Below are 16,827 nucleotides of genomic sequence, written 5' to 3'. Positions count from 1 at the left end.
TTACAATAAAAATTAAATTTAATTTCTGAAATAAAAATTGCCATTTTCTCAAAAAAATTGTACTGTAAGGTACCAAATTTTTCATTCATCGTTTAAAACATCACATAACGTTATTATGAATTTTGTTCCAAACTTTATGTTCACTCTGTAGAAGCAACTGAAAAAAGTAAAAGAATAGCATTGCAGCATTGGGCACCCTATGAAGATTATCATGAAATGGTGAACTTCTTTGTCTGAAATGGAATCAATGTTGTCGCTGTTGCAAATGAAAAACAAAACGAAAATATTGTAGAATACCTCCAATATTATTATTATTATTATTATTATTATTATTATTATTGTTGACGGCTAACAGGCTTGACGCCCAATTAGAAGCCCTGCCAAAAAGAAAATGATACACAAAACACAATCACAACACAACAACCATTACACAGAGAGCATCCCAACACCCAGGCTACAACTACCGAGCACTCATCTGAGTAGGATCGCCCTAATTCACGAGGAGATGGAGAAGAATTTTTTGATTTGCGAAATGCTGCAACAAAAAATATCGATGTGGGCCTCGACACTCTGGTAATTTCGCAGCATTCGAGTGACGGGTGACTTGAGCCCGATGTCAGTGTGGCGCTGACCGATGTAGAAAACACTCCTTACCCTAGATCCCGACCGGCTAACCCTCAAGCTGATCCTCTCCAGAACGTGAGGACATTCCTGCAGCCCTCTGAACAATTTGAACAAAAAGATCACCGAATGCTCCATGCGTCTATCAAGCAGAGACTGCAGACCAACCTCACCGAGCAGAAGACCTTGTGGACACCCACGAGGCGGATATGCACCATTCAACATGAAGACTACATTCTTCAGGAATCTGCGTTGCACTCGCTCCAGAAGAGAAGAGTGAACATCATATATCGGTGACCACACAAGGGAAGCATACTCGAGCCGGGATCTCACATAGGTGATGTACAGAAGCTTCAGGGTCGCGACATCGGAGAATTCCCTGCCAGCACGCAAAACAAAACCCAGTGCCCTGAAGGCAGTCCCCGCAATGGTCCGAATGTGTTCGCCGAAGGATAGTTTGGAATCGAAGATGACACCCAGATCTCTAATAGACTCACGTCTTGTAAGAATGGAGCCGTTGATTTTATAGTCAAATAAGAGAGGCTTGGTCTTCCTTGTGAATGAGACTATGCTACACTTAAGATGGTTGAGAACAAGGTTATTTAACTTACACCTTCTAGAGATCTCCTCAATACAGCCCTGAAGTCGAAGAGCATCATCAATCGAGTCTATCCTAAGGTAAATCTTCATGTCATCGGCAAACAAGAGGTGCGGTACGTCGAGATCGTCCACCAGATCGTTTATGAAGATATTAAAAAACAGCGGACCCAAAACAGAACCCTGCGGAACGCCAGACTCCTGCTTAAAGGGCTTAGACGCATACCCATTCACTCCCACGTACATAAATCGATCGCTTAAATAAGACCTTATTAGCTCCACAAGATTATCCGAAAAACCGAATGACTCCAATTTGATCAACAAAAGACCATGATCAATCCTGTCGAAGGCCTTCGAGAGATCCGTGTAAACTACATCCACTTGGGAATGGTTATCTAACGCATCAGATAGATACTGACTGATCGACGCCAAGTTCGTCTCGGTGGACCGACACTTTGTGAAGCCATGCTGATTCGGAGATAGCTTGTGGGAGACATAATGGAGTGAGGAATTATACAGGACATATTCAAAGACCTTTGCAAAGTTACTGATTAAGGCAATAGGCCTGTAGTTGGTAATCTCCGATCTGTCATCCTTTTTGTGAATGGGGCGCACGGCCGAAGTCTTCCATCTCATAGGATAACAACTAGTATTTAATATTAGGTTGAATAGGAAACACAAAGGATCGGCGAAGACCGCCGCACAATCCCTTATCACAAGGCTTGGTATCTCATCAGGTCCACTAGTCATGTTAGGTTTAAGGCATTTTATGGCTTTAAGTACATCATCGTCTGAAACTCTCGTCAGAGTAAGATTATCATACGGAAGAGAAGCAGATGGGAGAGTGCTGGCGGCATCCCTCGTAAAAGATTTTGAGAAATGATCAGCAAAGCTGTCAACTATGATTTGAGGATCCGTTATAGTAGCATTGTTAAAAACCATGGAAGCAGGAATAGAGCTGGAGTTATTCTTGGAATTCAGGAATGACCAGAATTTCTTTGGATCTGTTTTGATGTCATTGTTAACTCGTCTGACATATTCTCTGTACACAGCGGCAACATCCGCCTTAAAGCACCGCCTTAAGGATTAAAAAGTTTCAAAGTCGTAGACAGATCCAGTTGTCTTATAACGTCTCCATGCCCTATTCTTCTTTTTCAACAGAGTAATCAAGTTCTTGTTGAACCATACCGGATAACTTCCAGAACACCTACCCCTCAACGGCACATGACAGCGAAACACCTCATTCAACACTGAATAAAAATCGGACACAGCACACTCAACAGTTGCACAAGCAGAGAGAAACGACCAATCCACACCGTTCAAAGCATCGTAGAGAGCAACAAAGTTACATTTCCTAAAATTGAACGAACTGCTTCGACCGACTGGAAATCTCTTGAACACATCACCTATGGTGACGCCCACCTCAAGAGATGGATGATGATCGTCGACTCCAACCAACGGATCACCTGAGTCGATCACGGAACAACTTAGACACCGATTGACAAACACCAGATCCAAGAGCCTATTGTTAGAGTTTCGAACATTATTGCATTGTTTCAAGTCGTAAAAACAAATCAAATTGTTAAGCAGTTGACAAGAGGTAGAAGCTTTGGAATGACCACATACTCCGTTGACGTAATCCGGAACATTAAAATCTCCCACAATTAATAGATTGCTGTCATATAAGAAATGCAAAGACATCAGAATATGACGAACATGGTATTTTAAAGTAGGCAATTGATTTGGTTCATTTTTTAAAGCATTTATATAAGTTTTTATTTATCGTAAGGACATCCGAAAGCACCGAAGGGTCGAGTTTACAGCAAATGTTTGAAATGTGAACGAATACAACGACACAGTCTTGCACGAAGCATCTTATCATGGAACTGAATGTTTTGTTAAATATTTATTAGAGCGAGGTCGAGGCAACAATTAATTAATCGACAGTTCAACATGCTAATGCAACTGTTATAATATTTTGGAAATTGCGTGAAAATGGAACAAATGTGGAAAGTTCGTTAGGACCGTTGAAGACCGTTTGTCGTAAAATTGTGGCAAACGTAAGATTTGCAAGAATCGGACCAACAGTCGATGCATTAGGATTATGCACGGTCTAATAAATTGTATGAGTAAGACAACGGTTAAATTGGAAATCGGTTAAAAATGATGTAATGAAAGTAACTCCTGATTGGAGCTCCAGCTTGGTCGTTGTGAAGAATGAATCCTGAATGGATGAAAGGTGTTGATGTAAGTTCGAGAGAGGAGTCCCAACTTAGAGTTCTAAGTGTTATCAAAATAAATCATAAGAGTCCTACCGATTGTTCATTATTAAAATATTGTGTGTTGTGTTCTAAATGTTATTCAATATAATCATCATTATTTTAATTTAATTCAGTGTTTGTAATTTTATCTAATCCCGTGGGATAAATGACACTTATCCCACTCATTTGAGTGGAATAAGGAACTTCATTACCGGACGCATTTCATTACTCCACTCAGTGGGATAAGTGAGCTGCATTACCCCACTCAGTGGGATAAGTAAGTTATTATTCCACTGAGTGGTGTAATGAAACTGGCGGAAATAAATAAGATTTACCTTTTTTTTTTAATTCGGGACGGTCTTAGATAAAATTTTATACATAACACGTGGGCTAAAGCATATTACAGGAAACTCGTGTGATGATGCAATCTTCACACTCGAATCCTGTAATATTGCTTTTATCCCACTTATTGTGTAAATAACTATTATTAACCTCCTGACAAGAGCAAATCAGAAAATATTGCAACACAACTAAAGGCAGTTGAGTATTATACTCGTATAACAAACGAAAAAATAAACATTAATGAAATGAGGAAATAACGTTTATAATAAATAATCAAAATGTACTCCATCAATTTTAGGCCATTTGCGTACTCTTCGAACAATTGTGGTGTTAACATTCGCCAACATTTAAGGATTATTTATTATTGAATTTATCAATTTTCACAATTGCCTTACGCAATTCGTCTAAGTTATTTAACCGATGCTGGAAAATCGAGTTCTTTAAATAGGGCCACAAATGAAGTCACAGGAAATGAGGTCGCAGGATCTTGAAGGGTAAGTTATGGCTGTATTTTGGCTGATGGCTCGTCAATCAAAAAATTCTTATATTTTATTCAAGGTCTCGTACGTGATGTGTGCAGGGGCACCGTCTTCGGTGCAAAATTTAAAAAAACACTCTTTTTAAAATGATATACAATTTGATCCTGGCTTGCTAAAATGGTTTGCAAGAGGCTGGTAAGGCTGATGGGAAGATGACCCTTTCATCGTCAAAATTAACCTCTTTCAAAATTTTTCTCCGAAGTCTGTAGTTGCAAAAAAAACACAAGTAACAAATTCATAATGCAGTTATCACAGGCAGGGACGGATAAAAACCCTCTCCAAAACCGTATCCCAGGTATTATTCATATTTTACAATTAGTTATGACAATTCCAAGTTTAATTAGTAACTACGCGGTCAAGGTACGCCGACAGGAGCTTAGAGCTGGAGGTAACAAACTCTCGGCCGCAAGGGGACTCAGAAGAATAATCTGAATCGACTTGAGACCAGCGACGTTTCTAGTTACTCTGGTAAATGAACGTCGGACTATTTTACCGACCAAGAAAGAGTGATAGAAGCGCTCGGGGCTGTACGATGAGCATCCCAGAGTCGCATCGAGCAGGGCTTAGGTCCGCCTTCCCCAACCAACCGTTTACCGACAAACCCGAGGTCCCTAGAACCGCGACGGAGGTTTCACGTCAGCATCCCAGAGCCGCATCGAGCAGGACTTAGGTCCGCCTTCGCTAACGTCCATAACTTAACCGTGGCCTCCACAGTAATTTACTAGACAACCCCACGACTTCCTGAGTGTCATCTAACTCCCATAGTGGCGCACTTACAACATTTTACTTTAACTCTTCCGAAATCTAGCGGTGCTTAGCAACAACACAAAGAAAACCCGAGTTTAATTCAATCGAACAAAGCGTAACATTAAACGATGAGAAAATTCAACAAAATAAAGCGCAACATTAAACAATGATAAAATAAGCAAAACCAAACGCAACATTAAACAATGATCAAATAAAAGAGAACAAAGCGCAAAGTTAAATAACGATAAAATAAAAACACTTTAAATGGCACAAATATCACTAAGCCACATAAATAACGAATACAATAATCGCTGGCAATGTTAAACAAAAAAATCGCGGCTCGAGTGCCGTTGGAAAATGTTAGTGAAAGAAAAAAAAAACAAAATGAACTCACGCGGTTCGGACGACGGCTCCTAATTTTCGAAAGTAACAGATTGACGGAAAAATGAACCTCCCGGGAGAAACTTAGGGATAACGCTTAAAATTAACAAATGGGCGCTTCTCAAAGAAACAGCATGCAGCAAAATGCAATCTACAACATACCCTTACCAGGTGGTCCTGGTCCCAAAAACAAAAAAAGGGACAACGAACGGGGATAAATTACCAGAGATGAATTAAAACGTCGAATACCTCACAGGGATACAAAATATCTACTCGGGACGGTAGTGTAATTGATTAAGATTTAACTTACAAATTTTGGGAATATTAATCGCTCTTCGCACGGTGTGTTCGTTTCGAAAAACCAAATAAAAGTGAACCACCCCCTTCAACCACGCGCGCGAGAGATCGCTTCATCCCCGCTATATTTCCGCTCTCAGAGTTGCCAACCCCCCAGGATTACCAACCCAATCCCTTAGTTCCAAGTCTAGCCGCTAGTACCTTCTCATTTGGCGCGCTCTCGTGGCGGTACCGGGAATTAAAATTAAAATTTTAAACTGGGTCATTACAATGTTTTCTTTCTTATACCTATTGCTTAAAAATATCAATTTAAGATCTGAGATTGCTTCGCCTGAATTTGGGAAAATAGAAACTTGGATGCTTTAGGTATACGTTTAATTATGACTAATAACAATTATTATAAAAACTATAGATTTTGTACCTAATAGTGTATTATATCATAAAGAGTAGAAGTGAGTTTTTTTGTGCCAAACCTAGAGATTGAAAACCGAAATGCAGTTGAGGCCGATAACTGTGCGAAGCACAAAAAGACCTTCTACTCTGAACGATATATACTATTTTATCTCACAAAATAAATCGGATATAAACTCATTAATTTTTTTTATTTCATCCTGTGTTAAATTTCAACACTTTACGTCATCAGTTTGAATCCGGGAAAACGCAAAAAACGGCCGGATGCCGCGCCGGTTAAGTGTTGCTATTGGAAACACAATGAAGTAACAATTGCAATAAGGTTTAAGAAATGTTTTATTCAAAACTAGATCTAAATACAAATTAACAATTTAACTATTTCGGCCACAAAGAAGATGATGCACTTACTTTCTCAGACGTTAGTTCACAAATAAAATAATACAACCATTTATTAATAACCTCTTCCATAATTTTCTTCACATTATTTTCTGATTTCCATTTACAAAAATGGGTGAATTGTTTTTGATATCTTTCACCACTCACCAGACTTGCTACTCTTGCTAGGTATTAATTTGCTTTAGCCGTATTTTGAAATTAATTTCAATGTTTCTTTTAAACGAAATTTGAGGCAGGATGAAATAAAATACATAACGACATTCGTCCGTGAACTCTTTCTCGTTTCGAGTTTCAAGACTCGGCTCCTTCGTCGTCTCGTCCTTAGACGTCTCACTCGTACTGTAAACTATGAGTTTCCGGACTTATAACGTTAATTACTCGTATCCCACCTCCACCCGGCGGCACGGCAATTTTGCCGGAGTACATACACTATTACGGATAATACTATCAAGTAATAGTGCAGTGCTTAACAACATAATTACCGGCGTCTCGCCTCCGCATTTTGACTTTTTTGTGTTTTATGTTCTGTGTCAATGTTAAGGAATTTCCTCACGATGTGACATGAGTATAATAATATACCTTTTTGAATTTCAACCACCAATGTGTTCTCTAAGTCCAAAATTTTTAAATTTTTAAAAAGAGATTGGGGTACTATTCCTGTTGCTGAAATTATAAATGGTAAAATCGAAATTTTTTCTAAACACCAAAGATTTCTCATAGCAACGGAGAGTTCTAAATATTTATTAATTTTTGTATTATATGTCTGTGTTATATTGTGTGAATTTGGAACAGCTATATCTAAAAGATATGCTTGCTTTTGTTGTTTATTTAAAATAATAATGTCTGGTCTGTTATGCTGAATGTGAATGTCAGTTAAAACTGTCCGATCAAAATATAATTTGTAATTGTCATTTTCTAAACAACTTTCTGGTTTATAAATGTAATGTGGTTGTGTATCCTTTAATAAATTGAATTTAACTGCTAAATTCATGTGTATAATTTTTGCGAATATATCACGACGTTTTTTATATTCGCTTTGAGCCAAAACGGTGCAAGAAGAAATGATATGTTCAATGGTTTCCCCTTCAGAAAAACTATTCCTGTAGTTGCATTAATATTACAATTTTAAAATTTTAAGGCAACAGTAATTCCCACTTCCGTTGTAATATTATTGGTACTTACTTGAAATTTTCATAACAGTAGTAGGTAAAGTCTACAACACTACCTAAATTATCCGATGTACTTTCAACAAATTTCCAGGTAAAACTTTCTCAAAATTAGAATGATCGCGATTTGTAATTATATATTAGTATCCTGAACTTTAACTAAGATATCTTCGATATCTCTCATTGTCAAATTGGTGAATTCATTGCATCACAAGCGCCGGTCAGACCTACAATAATAATTTATAATTGTTCCTCTAGGGAACTCAGAAATTGTACCTTTGTAGCCAGATACTTTTCATCGTTAGCATTATGTAGTAATCATACAATTTTCGGGACTTAGTAGTGTCGTAGACTTTACTAATATTATGAAAATTTCAAGTAAGTAGGACCAATAATACATATTACAATGGAACTAGGAATTGCCTTAAAATTTGCAAACTGTAATATTAAGGCTAGGGCCACACTACAGACTAAATAATTGGCCGATAATTTAGTCCGATTGGGTAGCTTCCGCGCACACCAGGCAAACTAAACTGTTGGTCGTCTATCCATAAATTTAATAAGCCACAACTGTTTATTGCTATGTCTGCCCAAAAACATTACACTATGTTTTGTCATTATACAGGGCACATTTTTTGCGACAAAATTGTCGTTCACCTTTTGTCTTACCATCTGATTATAATCAACTATTACTAACTTGTCCAGTGTTTTGGGACCGCTTATAATTTAAGTATCTACATCCAGGGTGATTAATATAGTATCATACAAAGGGGTAGATTCTAACCCCTAGAGGCCTAGACACTCTTACAAAAATGTCTAGGTTCTATGAAACTAAAGCGAACTTTATAATACCAATAATTTCTCAATAGCAACAATTCTTCTATTACGACATTCATGTAATTGGACGTAAAGTGGAATAATTTAGCGAAGAATGGCATTTACTAATAGTGAAAAAACCGATATGGTAATTTTTGCCAATTTTTTATGTACGGCTCAAAATTTTATTGTCAAGAGCCTTTTGAGACCGCAATCTGCCACTGGTTAAAATATTTATGAAACTATATAAATCACCCTGTATATTGTATAATACATATATATTATATAATGGATTAATCCATTGGCCAATAAACGATTTATAATAAGAAGGGAGTAACTGCTTCATTAAAATTTCAGAGAAATAACGACATGTCGCTTCAATAAAACAAACAAATTAATAACAGAATATAAATATTCAAACTAGAGTTCTCTTTACAAAATTTTGTAAACATCACACCAAATCTGCTATTGAAAGATTTAATTTACCACGCGAAAATGGTGGTAGGGGTTTTTCAAATCTAGAAATTCTACAACACAGTCAAATTGCTTCACTAAAAAATTATTTTCTCAATAGAGCTCGTGATAACACTTTTTTTAATGCTTTGGTTTCAGCGGATAAAGGTTACACACCTTTAAATTTAAGTGATAATATAATTTCAGATATTGTTGAGCCAAATATACCTGACACTATAGCAAATATAAAACAAAAGTCTTTACATGGGAGATATTTTAGAGAACTAGAACAACCAGAAATTAATATTCAAGCTTCTCATGCATGGCTTAAAAAATCAAATATTCATCCTGAGACTGAGGGTTTTATATTTGCAATACAAGATCGAGTTATAAATACAAGAAATTATAAAAAACACATATGCGGTTTACAATCGATCATTGATAAATGTAGGATTTGCGGAACTGAAGGGGAAACCATTGAACACATCATTTCTTCTTGCACCGTTTTGGCTCAAAGCGAATATAAAAAACGTCATGATATATTCGCAAAAATTATACACATGAATTTAGCAGTTAAATTCAACTTATTAAAGGATACACAACCACATTATATTTATAAACCAGAAAGTTGTTTGGAAAATGACAATTACAAATTATATTTTGATTGAACAATTTTAACTGGCATTCATATTAAGCATAACAGACCAGACATTATTATTTTAAATAAACAACAAAAGCAAGCATATCTTTTAGATATAGCTGTTCCAAATTCACACAATATAACACAGACATATAATACAAAAATTAATAAATATTTAGAGCTCTCCGTTGCTATGAGAAATTTTTGGTGTTTAGAAAAAATTTCGATTTTACCACTTGTAATTTCAGCAACGGGAATAGTACCGCAATCTCTTTTTAAAAATTTAAAAATTCTGGATTTAGATAACACATTGGTAGTTGAAATTCAAAAAGGTAAATTAAATAAATAAAAAAAAATATAAAAATTTGTTACAAAGTCTAGGACTGGTTTACAAATCTATGAGGGGCATGATGACCAACTCAATAGACCGAGACCAATGGCTTAACGTGACTTCCGAATCACGAGACAGAATATAGCCTTTTTTTTATTTTTTAATTTCGCCCTGGGTCGGAATCGAACCCGCGACCCTCGCGTCCCTGAGCCGAAACGGACTCCCTTAGGCTATATTCTGCCTATGTCACATCGTGAGGAAGTTCCTTAACATTGACACAGAACATAATACACAACAAAGTCAAAATGCGGAGGCGAGACGCCGGTAATTATGTTGATAAGCACTGCACAATTACTTGATAGTAATATCCGTAATAGTGTATGTACTCCGGCAAAATTGCCGTGCCGCCGGGTGGAGGTGGGATAGTAAATTTTTTTTTTGGGATACGATTTTAGCGTTATAAAAATGTAACCGTGCTGCACTGCTAAAACAAACTTTAAACCTTAGTTCTCTGTTGATGCAAATAATATAAATTCAGTGAAATAAGACTAAGTAGAGATTGCAGATTGGTTAAATAAATTTCTTCATAAAGTAGTATTCAAGAAGGATTCCCATTTTTTAATTGTTTGTTGCAAAATTATTTCGGATTTAGCATAATTATATTTACTGGTTGGAGGACTGGTAGGACAAATATAATAAAAAATTAAATATGCAAGAAACTGGAATAAGTAATTAAATTTTTATTTTTATTATAATTGCTTTCAAAACATATATTTTTGTTTTAAGAATCTGCTCAAATCATTATACTGACTGGACCAATGTAAATTATTATTATTATTTTGAAAATTACAGATTTAGATGACAAACGCCGAAATAGGATAATTTTGATAACCTAGGGCACATGTGACAGTGATAAATTCAGCAGTGCAATTTCATCTTTTTGTGAAGGTCTCGGGAGCTACCGGGTGACTTTTTATGATTGAAATATGTGAACTGATACAACAATTTCAGGCACTTTAAATTGTCTATAAATAAAACAATATAACAATTTATTAACTGTTTAGGTAACATTATTACATTTTTAAACTGAAGCATTTGCCTGCATACAATAAGAAAATCCTTATCCAGACAATTTGCAGCACTTAAAAAGATGAAAACCATTTACGTTTTCATTTTAATCATGAGCATTCTTTTTACTGATGCTACATAAACAACAATAAAATTATGATACTCTTGGAAAAAGAATTCAAATTGCTTTAAAATCATATATCACTTGACCACACTTCACAGTGTACTTTCTCCAGTAATGTCAGGTAAAACTAAAAAATGTTGATATCCCTATCAAGAAACTTTAAATAATGCTTTCATCCTGCAAAAGAGCTGGACCGGGAGATGACGTTGGGCCGCTGAATTCTTCACTATTATGTGTCCCTTTCGATGTCAAAATTAACCTGTTTCAAAATTTCCTACGAATCTGTAATTTTCAAAATAATCCAGGTGGACACTTTTCCTTGGGCCACAACGTATATTAATAATTACCGTCTAGAGTAATTATTATTATTTTTAATATTGTTTTATTTCTCCGTGACATGTTTACACCGAAAAACTCTCCGAATCAAGGACGCTGTTGTCCTCTTACAAAATAATTGACGTTTGTTCTTTTTACCAATATATAAATTGTTGGTTACTTCTCAAGAAATATTTCATTTCACAGTGACAGCAGTTCTGAAACAGATTCTGAACTTTGATTTAAATAAATGAATATTGTCATGAAGGAATAGTTATTTTTATATTAAGTGCGCGAAGAGAGTGTTTTTTGTGCATGAAAAGGTCTTTTACGCCGAGACGAAGGTCGAGGCAGTATAAGCCTTTGAATGCACAAAAACATCTTCGCGCACGAAATATAAACAATATTTTTTCTATAATTGATTCAAAAAATTGAAATTAAAAATTCAAATTTTTGAAGGAACTCTGAAGTTTCAATGCAGTGACCATGTTGCTAGGTAACTAATAAAAAACAGTGCGTGAAATGAAAAACAGAAATAGTCGTATGCGTGAAATTGCATTTCACACACTGTTTTGTATGGTTTCTATGGTTTCGATCTTACTAACAATGCAAAAAAAAATACACGTCAGAAAATGACCCACTTCAGGCACAGATAACTATGCGTGAATTTCAATTTTTTGAATCAATTATAGAACTACGTCAGTAGTGTTCTGTTTCATTTATCATCAGTGGTGTTAGTGTTGTTTATTATTAATTATTGTTGGAACAGAAGAAAGTTGTGTTATAATGCTGCAAAGATAAAAGGGCCTTTTGCTTTACCATTTTTGAAGCATTCATCTATTCGCCAAAGGTCCAGATGGTAAAACAATTTGAGAGTATTAGAAAATATATTCTTAAGTAACTTTTCTTGTAAGAATTTTATCCCAGAACAATGGAAGTGGCCGAGAAATATGGACCAATTGGAAAAATGTGGCTGGGTCCCTATTTATTCATTATAGTTTCCGATTCAGATGTTGTAGAATATGTTTTGAAGCATTGTCTTGCCAAAGGGTCGTTGTTCAGATTTCTTGACCAACCATTTGGTAATGGAATATTAACTGCACCAAGTATGTAATTTATTACTGATACAAGGTATTTCACGAGTGATAATGAGCCCGGCGGAATTAAAAATGGAACCCACAACACATTTCCAAAGTTAACGTAGCGATTGTTTTAAAATGAAATTATGAATCTATGATGGCTTTGCTTCCAATAATTTTATTTGTCACAAATACGACAATTAAAATTCGAACGATGAGAAAACAGACATGATGTATGTAATGAAAATGCTTTTGCCGTTGCGCGTTTATGCAGATAATAAACATTTTCCCAAAAACTCTTCATTTTCTCACAATTTCATTTAACCAAGTGAATGACGTTTATGTCAAAATTCACGCAACTGCACAGCTAACTAACTATGTTTTATGTTTTTTAAATCAAAGATAAAATATCCACGTTATCTTTGGAAATGTATTGTGGGTTGCATTTTCAATTCCGTCGGGTTTATTATCACTCCTAAGCTGCCCTGCATAAATTCGAGTTCCGGCGAAACAATAAAAAAAATTCTATAATGAAGGAGGAAGAGCGACTGAACCTACGTAAACGTCGCTATTCGGCTATGCCGCCTGCATAAACGAGGAGGTCCTCAGAGTCCTTCCTCGCTCAAAAAAAAAAAAGTTAAAATTTGATAACGCCAGGAGAAGAACCATGCGCAAAAAATGAGCGCGATCACAATTCTAGGTCGCTAAATTCATGAATTACTGGAAACGCGCGGCTTACAACAAAACTGCAATTCTAAATTAAATGAATTGAATGAATACAATTAAAAAAAATCACCCGAATATTTCTATTAGGGGTAAAAGTACTATATTCAAGAGGGATTCCCATTTTTAAATTCTTTGTTGCAAAATTATTCCGTATTTAGCATAATTATACAGGGTTATCTCGATCCCTATTACATAATCATAATGCACATAAAACATAGATAACTTTTATCGTCAGCCTAATGAATGTCAAATTTTGACAGAAATCAGAAAAGTGCCTCTCTCAAGAAAATACCGAGCGATCATTTAAAAAATAAATCGAGTTTGCTTTGGAGCCTATGCTATAGCATGGGTTGCCATAGGTAACACGCCGACTCGATTTATTTTTTAATTGATCGCACCCCAGGATTTAATAACAATCATAAGCAATTAAAATCACAAAACTAATGGTTAAGTAGGATCATGTCGGTTCTATCATCGTTCGAAAACATATTCAAATACTAAAAACATGAGCGAAGAATCCAATGACAGATGCAGGGTGGTCCAACACTTACCATTTTTGCGATTACACATTTGATAATTGTCCCACAAATTCTGAAACTCGGTAGGCACAATCAATATTCAACTATGATTGAGCATGATCAACTTTTTTCAATTAAATTTGTGTGATGGAGCTAACTTTATAGTGTAGGGTGGTTTCGAATGTATTTATTTATTGTAAATGTACAAAGTGATTTCGAAAAGACGGGTCGAGCTTCCACGGAGGTGTCGTCAGGGGGACCTGGTGATGCCTTCGAAGAAGAGGGTTCGGGATGTCAGGGTAAACGCAGTGTCCACTTGTCGGCTTGCTTTTGATTCGGAAAAGACCAGTGACCACAGAGGGTGCTGCTGGAGGAGAGAGAGTTGTGTCACCGAAGCAAGCGCAACTGATGTTTCAAGGGGATGCAATTTCTTTTATACCCTCGTCCGATGGCCTGAGGGCATGCAAAAGAGCGCGCGGAAACTTGACCAATGGGGGAGATCCTGGCTAAGAGCGAGAGCCGCACCGGGAAGATGGAGTGGCGCCCTCGAGAGCGTACTAGTGGAGCGTCACGGAACTACTCCCGGTCGCGAGGGTGTATTTGCGTTACAATAGCGATTTAATACCAAATTGGTCCAAATATTGAAAGTTTTTTTTCCTTTACTAGTTACAGAACTCGTCACCTTTTTGATTGATCCACTTCCGCTTTCCCGGCTTTCCCGAAACCATTTTTCAGGTCAGTACTGGTGAAATTCCAGTTTATTATAGAAACGATTCGCAGCAACTTTTCATCCGTAAAGGATTTTTCTTTAAATGAAAAATAGATATTTTAGAAAACTGAATATTGAATAATTTCAACTCCATTACGTAATTTATTAGAAAATTTCTTCGGAATGTTTGGAGGCGTAAAATAGTCGAGTTCGGCCCTGACAGGGTAAGTACCTGCAGTTTGCCGATGGGGTGTTGTAAATCTTACTTCTGGTTTGGTTTGTGATTAGGCAGTTAGTGTAACTACGTCATAAATTCCTGTTAGTTGTGTGGCATCTTCATTAATTGGAAATAATCGGCAATGTGATGCGTTTTAATTTTTTTTAATTTTTATATCTGTTTTCTCTATTAGTTTTAACCTATTTAGATTTAAAAAAAAAAACGAATTTTGATTAATTTCACTTAATCACCTCCTGACGCGAAACCCAATTGATAATAAATAAAATAATCGGACAGGCTTATAGCTCCATATGCGTGCCTCTTCATAGCCAAGCGTCACATTTTTTCGATAATTAGAAACCCCGTAATCGCAAAAAGTATTTAATTTGTAAATACCAAAACATAACATATGATTTGGAAAACGTATTTTGGATTGCATTTTTACCTGGTCAGGCTCGTCATCTTACGTGAATAATCCCGTATTTACTAGTTAGAGGACTAGTAGGACAAATACCGAGCGATCATTTAAAAAATAAATCGAGTTTGCTTTGGAGCCTATGCTATAGCATGGGTTGCCATAGGTAATACGCCGACTCGATTTATTTTTTAATTGATCGCACCGTATAATAAACAATTAAATATGCAAAAAATTTGAATAATTATTTAAATTTTAATTTTTATTTTTGTTTTAAGAATCTCCTTAAATCATTATACCGAGTGACCTAACGTAAATTATTCAGCCGCATTATTTTGAAAACTACACATTTATATGACAAACGCCCAAGTAGGTCAATTTTGATATCCTAAGGAACACATGACAGTGGTAAATTCACCAGTGCAATGTCATTCATCTTTTTGGCAAGGTGGCCTCTATCTCGCGAACTACAGGGTGACTTTTAATGATTAAAATTATTTTTGTTCAGTTGGCAACACATTTACGATTTTATCTTAGTACACTTGAATTGACAAATTCAACTATGACAGTTCAAAAGTCAAAATAAATCAAATTATGATTATTTATTTCTAGAATCCTAACTTAGAAAACGGATTGACAGACAACTCTTTGATAAATGACTGGGCATACCAATTATTTAGGAGTGCCAACTCACAAAATTTGTCTCAACGGTATTATGGAGAACAGGGAATGAATATCATATCAATATCATTTTAAAGTGATTTAAACTCTCTTTACAACAATACCAAAAATTTTGGGTTTTTCTCAATATGTTTAGAAAAATTGCCCAGGAAACTTTTCGACTTTCCTCCCTTATTTGATGTATTATTGGTTACCGTATTCCCTCGGATTATATTTTTGCGGAAAAATAGGAAAGAAAATAATAAGAAAAGAAAAGTTTAACGATCCTAAAGTCCATTCATTTTGTATTGAACTTTTCAAGGTCAAATAATTTAAATTTTGGCACTGTAATTATGTTTTGTAAATAGTGACATGCATACAACCAACATAATGTGATTTTAGCAATGCTCAATTCAACGTTTACGGTGTTTACCTGCATGTCACTATTTACAAAACATAATTACAAAACCAAAAAATAAAATTATTTGACCTTGAAAAGTTCAATACAAAATGAATGGACTTTATGTTGTGTTTTGTTCATAATTTAGTTTAATTAGGTTCTACTAGAGGCGTACCTTTCGGAGGATTTCAAAATGGAATTAAAACGATTGAACACACTTCACTTAAATTTTATTTAACAAATAATCGAGTGTCGTGATGTTTGGTCCCAACAAACGGTATAAATAAATAAATAAATCTAATAAGTGATAACTAATAGCAGACGTTGGTTGACATTTGACTCAATGAGATTTGACTCGCGGTCCGTGAATTGAGATGTGACTCATGGATAAATGACCGAACTGGATAAATACATAAATTATGGAACTGAACAGCATTAGAAGAGTTTGAGTTGGGAACTATGTGATCCGGTTTGGATTTGAAATGTCTCCCCCATTAAATTGAACCGTACGCTATATCCCCGGAAGCCCTCAGTCAAAGCCTAGTCTGGTGATTGAAAATAGAAGGGAAGAAGGTACTAACAGACTTATACGGTACCT

The sequence above is a fragment of the Tenebrio molitor genome, chromosome 4 (genome assembly GCF_963966145.1).
Source record: "Tenebrio molitor chromosome 4, icTenMoli1.1, whole genome shotgun sequence".
In the NCBI taxonomy this organism is placed as follows: Eukaryota; Metazoa; Arthropoda; class Insecta; order Coleoptera; family Tenebrionidae; genus Tenebrio; species Tenebrio molitor.
Note: the sequence above shows the minus strand (reverse complement) of the source record.